At 41.0% G+C, this 9,649-nt stretch overlaps 1 non-coding gene across 1 annotated transcript; it reads left to right on the top strand.

Annotated features, from left to right (window-relative positions):
* The first annotated feature begins 703 nt into the window (after nt 1–703).
* TRNAT-UGU (transfer RNA threonine (anticodon UGU)) lies at nt 704–775 on the top strand. Its single transcript has one exon. It is a non-coding gene; the product is annotated as a tRNA-Thr (tRNA).
* Nucleotides 776–9,649: the final 8,874 nt, after the last annotated feature.

Here is a 9,649-nt window from a genome sequence, read left to right as displayed (position 1 = left end):
ATCTTGTGAAGAAAGGTTTAAGATGGTGGTGTAGGGCAGATGAGGTGGCCGACAGGTTAATGCAATGGACTGCTAATCCAGTGTGCTCTGCACTCGTGGGTTTGAATCCCACCATCATCGGAAAGCCAGCAGCCTCTCTTTTGAAGGTTGGCATTTCTCGTAGTACAATTACACTCTTTCAAGACACAGCCATATTCCACTAGAAGGGCCCATCTGACTATTCCATTTTGGCAATTATGTCAAATAAAGTGAAGTATTTTGTGCTTAATAGAAATTAGATCTTTCATGGAGTGTCCAGAGGATTGCTTTTCTCTCACTCCTGGCCTTCTAACCAGTTTGGATATATAGACTGATAAGAAAGCAGCTCTTACTCCTAAAGTTTCAGCCGTCTCAAGTGTATGACTGTTTACAAATGTCTGCCCCACAGAGACAGATCACTTCTAGTAAGTGGGTTCTCTATATATCACTGATAGCGGACATACTAACTAGAGCTATCGGTATGGTCATAAATGTGAACACTTATGTTCTCATACAAATGGAGTTTTTCCTACTTCCAAGAAAAGTGCCTTAGGCATGCTCTTCAATTTGTGCACGCATGTAGACATTCAAGCGAAACTGCGTTTCCATACAGAGTCTCAAAATCATAGCTATATTCATACCACAGTAAGAATACATGTTGCAATTTACATACTGCTGGCCGACTGGCCTTATAGCTCAGTGGCAGAGCACTGGTCTTGTAAACCAGGGGTCATGAGTTCAAGCCTCATCAGGGCCTTTTCATATGCGTTTCTGTATGTTGTTTTCCAGTCACACCTTGCTTTAAGTTTGATTATTGCCAAGCTTCCCTTTCCTGCTTTCATCTCCTCAAGAAGACATCATGAAAACCATGAAACCATAAAATATTGCCTCACCCCTTCCGATAGCCCGACAAACACCATTCTCACCCTGCCAAGCAAATCCAAATAAGCCATGCATATTTACAGTTCCTTTGAAAGGGAGAGCGAGTATTAGGACCTCTGTTCCGACTGAACCTGCATACACAGAAAGGATGTTATAAGGCTCTAAAAATTTCACCAAGGAGATGTGAAGTTCTTCCCCCGTGAAATACTTTTTCTCCCAAATACCCCGGCTCTTAGGCAAATGAGGTTAATCCTCAAAACCCCACCTCCACTCACCATAAATATCCTCCTCTCCTGCTGTCTATTCAAATGATACAAGGTATGTTGTATATAGACAGAATGTGAGGACAGGCAGACTTGCTTCAAAGATTTGGTGACTTTGGATGCGGGCTGGATAAAGAAGTTAACCTGGTTTCGGGGAAAGGTTTATCGTGATGGGGATGACTAAAAGAGAACATGGACCACATTCACAGGTTAGAGAAATAAATGTAATCGGTTGAATGGTTTTGAAAAGTTAACTTAGAGCAGTAATTGTTTTTTTCAAATTGCAAAGAATTTTAAAATCAATCTAGAATTGGAGGCACAATCTGAGCAGAAAGCACCATAAGCTGCTATGGTGCAACTCCTGATGTTGAATAGAACCTTTCATATGATGATGCTCTTCTTTTGATATTTCTTTGAGATACATTTTATTGTAAGTAGGTGATACAGCACTTTTTGCAGCTCCTCAGTTTATGGTTGTGACAGCACTGTTTTCATCATATTTAATATTCTACAGATGTAATTTTTAAATGCACTGATGTGGTATTTGAATGGTATGCAAGAAGGCACATCTTGGAATGTTTATACGGAGCATCACATAGGGTATGTGATATTTGGCACCTGGAGGAGTCGGACACGCAGATCCTGAAAAGAAGTAAAGACTCTCTAGCGAAGGCCGTTTTTACTCGGAGATTAAACTTTACTTTCAGTGAAACAGTGCTCTGACTTCAGAGACCGATTCCCAGGCGCATGTGTGGGGGAGGTGTCGGTGTCCCCAATGAAATCCTAATCGGCGCCGCCACGTGCCACCAGGGTCGCACCACCGCCCCTAAAATAGTGCCGCCTGGTGCGGACCGCCCCCACCAGCTCCCCCAGCTACGTCCCTGGACTTTTTGCATGTGTACTTAGGTCTACATAACAGTACCGATGTTAGGGACGAAGTCGGGGACTCCAGGTGGATGACAAAGTTCTCCACCAAGGGTAAATCTAGAGTAGTCATTTAAAAAAATTCATTATATTTTTCTTAATCATGGCTGCAGCCCCCCCTCCTTCTATCAGTGATCCTGAGAGTTAACAGTATATAATACTGATTTGGAAATGCAGTGAATGTTTGGTGAGGAATCCTCCATGAGCCAAATCTGTTAGTAACAGTATGTCCAGGGATTGGGACTCCAGGAGGTTGAAAATGTCATCCTGGTGTTTTACAAAGGAGCGCAAATTCGGGTATATCACCCGGAGATCTGACTGATCTATCTTATGAGTTAACAGGGTAGGGCTCATATCTTAGTCAGTTGGTTGTTATGGTGGCTATTTAACTTGCTAACCACTTCTTGGGGAGCTACCAGTATGCCTAATTATTTTAATACCTTTGTATTTGGAGGGTAAATCTTCTGTCTCCCTCGTTTATAACCCAGCAGTTCTTTCCTGGAATAGATAATGGGAGGGGCAAAGTAACTGTCCCCTGGCGCAGACTGGCTTGCCTTTAGCTCGCCTTCAGCGCACCACCAGCACAATCAATGTGTACATCCGCTGGGCAGACGTGCCATGCTTCACCTTAAGTAGGAGGCTCAAACAGCCACTTCCACAGCCTACGACCAACCAGATTGCTGATTGGTTTTCCTACCGACCAGTCAGCTCTCAGTTAGTGCCTGGTTCAAAGTGCTAACAGTCAAATTCAAATCACAGTAACAATGATTTCCCCTGCCCAAATTCAAAATAAAAACCCAATTTAAAACCATTCTAAAATGTGGCTAAAAGCGCTCGGCATTACTGTAATACAACATCTTGTAATGAATCCATAGTGGAATAGTACCTGTTAACATATAATCATACATTATTTTCAAGAACAGCATTGCTGATAATGGAATTTACAACATTGACTGCACATGTGTGCACAAGCGGGTTATTAATGGTCAGTTCTACAGCCCTTCTTTATCATTTAACTATGCGATAAAATAATTTTAGAAATACTTACTCAAAAAGCAAAAACGGGTATTCCGTGTATTCAAAAACCTAAAGATGTGCAGACTGAAGAAAAAGGGTAGGGGGGACCAGCCCCATACAGGCAATACCACTAGCAGCTTCTAGGGACAAGAAGTAGTGGGCCAGCTGATTGGGGAATGGGTATGGGGTTGAAAAAAAAATCCACTGCCTCTTCTTTGGCCTCTTCTGTTCCTAACTCCTGGTAGCACACAGGTCCCCAGACTCTCCTAAGCCAATCTCGATGCAGCTGTCATGAGTGTAGTCACTACAAACAGGTAATCTTAATCCCTCCATGAGCTCAATCTGTTGATAAAAAACAATGGTAGGTTACTTCCCTACCACTCTCCTACGAATCGTTATTTTATGAGCTACAAATGTATCCTTTATCTCCTGTTTAGATATGGTTGTCATACAACCTGGATCTCCCTGAATCTGGAAATTAAATAAATTACTAAACAAATCATGGATATATTTAAGCCACTGAATACGTGAGCTTTTATCCAAGAGTAGACCATCTTTAATGGTGGTTTGGGTAAAATTTGTCCCAACTTTGGCACAGATGGATCTCCATAGCAATAAAGGCCACATAGCAATCTGATTCAATAGATAGTTTATTCCTATTTCACGATGGATAATTTCGGTAGACGCTGATGGGGTAGACACAAAAGGTGTTTTAAAAGAGCATTTTCTTTGTGTTGTAGAATCTGATTATGAATATGGCCCCACACCATAAAGGGCTGTGGCTACACATATGGCCTTATATAGGTCTTGACCATCTTTGAACAAACATTAGGCTTGTGCATCCAATTCTCATTACCTGAGTAAGTTATTTCCAGGTAACAAAAGGTATTAATAGATTCTACTGGGGAACTCTCCATATAGAAAGTTCCAGATTTCTTGGTTTTCTGGCCACAAACCACAACAAAAGTTTTTGCCTTATTAATTGGTAATTTCCAATTCATAAAATGACTAAATTTATCTATTAATCGTTGTAAGCCAACTGGGGTTCTAGAAAGCAACACAGCATCGTCTGCGTAAAGTAAGACTGGTTCGGGCTGTAATCAATATGAGAAGCATCTGCCTGTACCGACCAAAGGGCTTTGTCAACTTCATTTATAAATAAAGAGAAAAGTAATGGTGATAAGACACAGCCCTGGCGGATACCTCTTTACACCTCAAAGTGTGGTGTGCACTCACCATGATGTGCATATCACACCTGGCACGAAAGTTTCTCATACAGCCTTGCGAGGTAAAAAACATATTTCTTTAGAGGCCCCAAGGTTAACCCCTTCGCCGCAGCGTTAATTTCGCCGCGGGGGTGTCCGTGGGGCTCGGGTACTCAGGATGGCTCCCGGCCATCATGAGTCACAGGCGTGTGCTCATGACAGCCGGGAGCCATCCGAGCCCCGCCCTCGAATTAATTTGCCCGCACAGGTGGGGAATTAATTGCGCGTGGGCTGAGCGGCAACGTTCAGACGGCTCCCGGCCATCATGAGCAGCCGTCGTGAGCATGGAACGGGTTAAGCAGAGTAGGCCATGAGATAGTATGATCAACAAGGTTTAACGCACTGCTGAGATCTGCAAAAAAACAGGCCTATTCTTCCCTGCTTAGCGAGCTTATATTTGCCTACCAGGAGTTCTAAGTTGATGCGTTGTTCGAGAGTTCCCAGCCCTTTTCAGAAACCATATTGGACTGGTGAGCGGATCTCATTTTCAGGGGTCCAATCTTCAAGTCTCACCAATAGTACTCTGCTCACCACTTTAACTGATGAATCCAGAAGTGAACTGGGGCGATAATTTTTAGCTTTGGCTTTTATGCCTTTTTTTAAAATGAGGATTATCACAGATTGACTCCATGATGGCGGTATATACTCCGCACTGGTAGGTTAAAAGCTCTAGGTAAAATAGGACTCCGTAGTTCTATTTCCTCCTTTCTAAATGTCAATGGGGACCCCATCTGGGTCTGGTGCTTAACCACCACTACTTCTATTCCATCTGACCTGAACTTCGTTGCTTGTAATATCACCAACCACTTCCTGTTCTGCTTAGCATCCTAGATACATCAGGATCAGATGGATTAAAAATACTACAGAAGTGTCTCACCCACTCTTTACAATGAACATTAGAGTAATTCTGGGAATTAATCCCTCTTAAACGATGAGTTCAGTTTCCCAAAATAACTTGCAGTTCGCTGTATCCGCTGCCATGGATAACTTGTCCCACGCTAGCTCTTGGAGCTTGCTTTTCCTTGCCTTAAGAGCCAATTTATAATTAAAACGGAAGTATTTAATTTCAAAATTTCTAGGTTTACTGCCTTAAACTTGTTTAAGTTGGCTATGTGCCTGGGTACAAGTATGATCAAACCAACCTCTGTGTTGTCTGCTTTTTTGTTCCTGAAGGGTGTAGTCTACATCCCCTCAAAGACGTTAATTTTTTCGAAATTGGCTTACAGCAGGGAGGGACTAATCTCGTTGAGGCAAGAAGAAATCTCTACATCACATTTTGTAACAATTTCATAAAATTCTTTTGCAGGTTCCACACCTGCCCATTTAATACGTGTTCCATTTGGTCTAATAGGAGCAATACTAGTTATGAAATCTTGATTTGTTACCCTTTTTTAGCCCCCAGACAAGGATCGGCATCGAAATACAGTTATGGTCACGCAATGCCTGCTCAGTAATCCATGGAGTAGAACACAAATGGCTACTGCTACCTGAATATACCATATGGTCCGTAATAGAAGCAGCATTTTTGTCAATAAATGTTGGTATATTAGTATCCTGGGTGCACTGTAGCAATTAAAGGTCATATTTAGCCATCCACAAATTAAGAGCTCCCCTTTAATCATTGCATGTGAAATGCATGCTTTCATCATCCTCACTAAGCATGTTCCCACAGACCTTGTTCATAGACAATGGACCAGATTGTATATTAAAATCCCAAACCCATATTAGAAAGGGGTTAGTCTTGATAATGCCTAACAGTTTATCAAGCACATTATCCAACTCTAATACAATATCACTGTAGGTTGTGTCGATCAGGTTATTATAATATTTAACCATGACCTCGTCCCTTCTGTCTTTGCAGTGCAACCACAACATCTGGGAGTGTGGTCCTATGATAATAGTTTTAAACAATAATAGCAGATAACGTATAGAAATAAAGATCAAGATCCCCCCTTTGGCTCTACCGGCTGGAAAGGGCATTGCCTGAAGCCAATATGAACCAAACCCTTCTACATACACTGGTTCAGTACAACAGGTCTCTTGCATACACATTATATCGATCACTAGTAATGAAATCCTGCCATGCTGGTGAATCCTGGTTGCTTCTTAGGCCGGCAACATTCCAGGTTGTGATAATATAACCAATCTCTAATGATTCCCTGGAATAACTCTGGGGTACTCGCCCTTACTTCCTTTATCTATACTTTTAAACAGGGCCTCTATAAATATATACTCTGTTTCTGTGGTGACTATAGGTTCAATCTGAGGTAGGTCAGTTACAGGCAGGGCCCGCGTCTTTGGCATCTACCTAGTCTCCAGTAGAATGAGGCCCAAGCTTGTAAGATTAATACCCTTATGTCAATCATCTTGTAGGGTGCTCAAAGCCTGGTATCTATTTGAGACTGGTAAATCATGTTGGGGTAAATAGACAAAGCTGAATTCATACTCCAAGGGTTTTGTGTAGACCAGAGATGTCTATAGAAAAACGCAAGTGGTTGCAATGTCCTGTTCAAATCAAATTGAGACAATGGGGGGGGTGCACTAAGGTATTTCTAGCGTTTCAACAATTAATGATAATACAGTCTTGGTTGAGACACTTCCCTAAGGGGCCAATCCATCCCACTCTTCATGTCAGGAAGATCTGTTTAGCTCTTGCCAACAGGAAGTCACAACTCTTAGCAAGCCAATACACTACTCTGTTCTTTAGGTTGTCATGCCTCTCCATTTGTCCCAACTGCAGGGGAGGCTCATTCACCAAAACCATTCCAGTTATCTGCTGTGAATAATTGTCTGATACTGCACAACTGACGATTGGGGGTCACTCATCCATCTAGGGTCTGGGCGATTAGGTTTGCTGAGTTGTGTGTAACGTTTTTACAATTCCCTCATAAAAGCTGAAAATCCAGTGCCACGTATTGGCTTTGAAGACTGATCAGGTAGTGCTTTACACTGGTGAACAGTAGCGGATTGTTACAGCTACCTGGACGTGAAAATTGGCATATAAACCGCTGAGGGTAAGACGTGTGTCTGTGGACACACTTGGCGAAATTGGAAATACTCAAGAGTGAGGCAAGGATCTCAGTCTGTCTTGACTCCATGGCACATGATGATCTGTCTTAATCAGAACCCAAACTCACTGAATGTAATGCAAGTCATAGCATCCAATACCCATTGGCCTCTTATATACACATTGGACAGTGTCTGTACCATTCCTTTTCCAAGGCACACATCCGTTATGATGCCCTTGGTTCACTATTAGTGGTGCTGGCAGTGCAAATTTCTGTACAAATGCATGTGGCGCAATTGCCCAGTTGTCATAATAAAACTATTACTCCCAGGATGCTCTGTAGTCAATGTACATTAAGAAGTAACTTCCTAGGCAATTATGCAGATAAAAAGCGAATGCTAAATGTCTCTAATATGTGTCTCTAGTCAAGCGTTACTACAATTAACAGGAAAAGATAAAACATGTAAAAACATTCTTTTATTTATTCATTCATTACATGTAAAATTGTGCAAATACTTAATACATAATATTATTCCATACATATGGAGTAAAAACAATTACGATCATAAAAATCAATGTTTACAAGGAAAAAAGTAGACATTTCTGTGGCAAGACTGTTTACTTTTCGACGCACGTTTCGGTGTAAGTTACCGAGTTACGCCTTCGTCAGGAAAAAGCCACAATTCCTGTAATTAATAAAAACAGTACTAAGCAATAATTCAGACATGTTATTTCACAGATTCATCTATATTGTAAATAACATTACATCTATATGACTGACACCTATTATATGCTAGTAGATTTTATGTCTTCATTTATTATTTCTAAAAACTTTGAAATGGTCTTCAGACAATGCATTTTCTAAGAGGATCTTACGATGAAATAACCATGTGACTGCAATTCCATTTGTAAGTACTCATAGAAAACAAATATGATCATTTTATCTCATAAAGTAGGGTGAAGGAGAGGTAAGCTAGTAAGTCCCAAACGGCCCATGGTGGTTACTGCTAGACCCTGAAGGTAAGTGGTTATCTCAAATGAATTTCCAATTAATATACCTGCACTCCAGAGTAGAGAATAAAATATCCCATGTCGGTAAGTACCTAATGATACAAAACAGCAAATATAGTTGCTTAACTATAATAAATATTAGTTTAAGAGCAATGTTCTCTAATCATTTAGGTGGATTTCTCTATACCTGATTTATTATGTACCAATCCAACCAGGGTGTTCTCAATTGTAGATCAATTCTGAGTTCACTATTGTAGATCAATCCGAATGGTAGGTTAAAATTCCTTTTTATATTATGGACATAGCTGATTGGATTGGATAATCTGATCTAGAAATAAAAGGTTAATGTTATTTGGTGCATAATGCATGTCCTCAGTGTGTGTATGCGGATTAGGTGTTTACGATTGTTACCTCAATGAAGGGTAACTAGCTGCTCCAGATATAAAACTCAATGACTATGTCTTGCATGGATGGCAGACCTAAATCGCGTAGGTAGCGAACATATGGTGGATTTGATATATCCTAAAATTAGAAAAAGGATAAAACCGTGATATTTCTTACATTAGGATTCGTAAAATTCTATACATTTTTATAAACTTCTCTCCTTAGTTCCTGATATGTGGTTCTGAATCCTTAAATGCAACAGTCAACTACCGACTGAAATGGCTGTACTATCTTATTTGACCTGCTTTTTATACCTAGTACTGCTTTAAGTGCAAATGCTGCCTTTGTGTATATTTTCAGTTAACACAACACATTATAGCTAATACGATCACATTATATTAGAGAGGTCTCGATGGTTGGGATGTTAATCTATGGCAGGAGATGTGCCCGTTAATTTCAACGTGCCATTAATCAAAAGAGAGGACTAGGTAGCTAGTCTGTATCCCCAGGGATTTTATGTATTATCAATAGGGACTAGCCTAATTGTGCAGAGACTCAGATTAGTACGTTATGGGGTAAACCATTTGGTTTGTCCATGAAGCCCTCACCCACCAACCTGGTTGGTGGCATGCTTCATCATCGGGCCCACCCAGTGACACCGAATGTGTCCCGGGTGTGCTTTGACACCTGATTACAGCAGAGCAGGTATAATTACTGAGTGTGCAGTGTGGTGAAGTGAAGGTTAAAAGCTATACAGTGGTCCCAGTACCAGAGGGTGAGCAATACTTTAATCACTGGGCCTCTGGTAGCATTAAAAAAGGCTGATGGATGTGTAGGTGTATAATTATGACCTCCTGCATCCAGGTGTGGTCTACATG

This window comes from Lissotriton vulgaris, unplaced genomic scaffold (genome assembly GCF_964263255.1).
Source record: "Lissotriton vulgaris unplaced genomic scaffold, aLisVul1.2 SCAFFOLD_1682, whole genome shotgun sequence".
NCBI classification, from domain to species: Eukaryota; Metazoa; Chordata; class Amphibia; order Caudata; family Salamandridae; genus Lissotriton; species Lissotriton vulgaris.
Note: the sequence above shows the minus strand (reverse complement) of the source record. Positions and strands in the feature narration are given on the sequence as shown.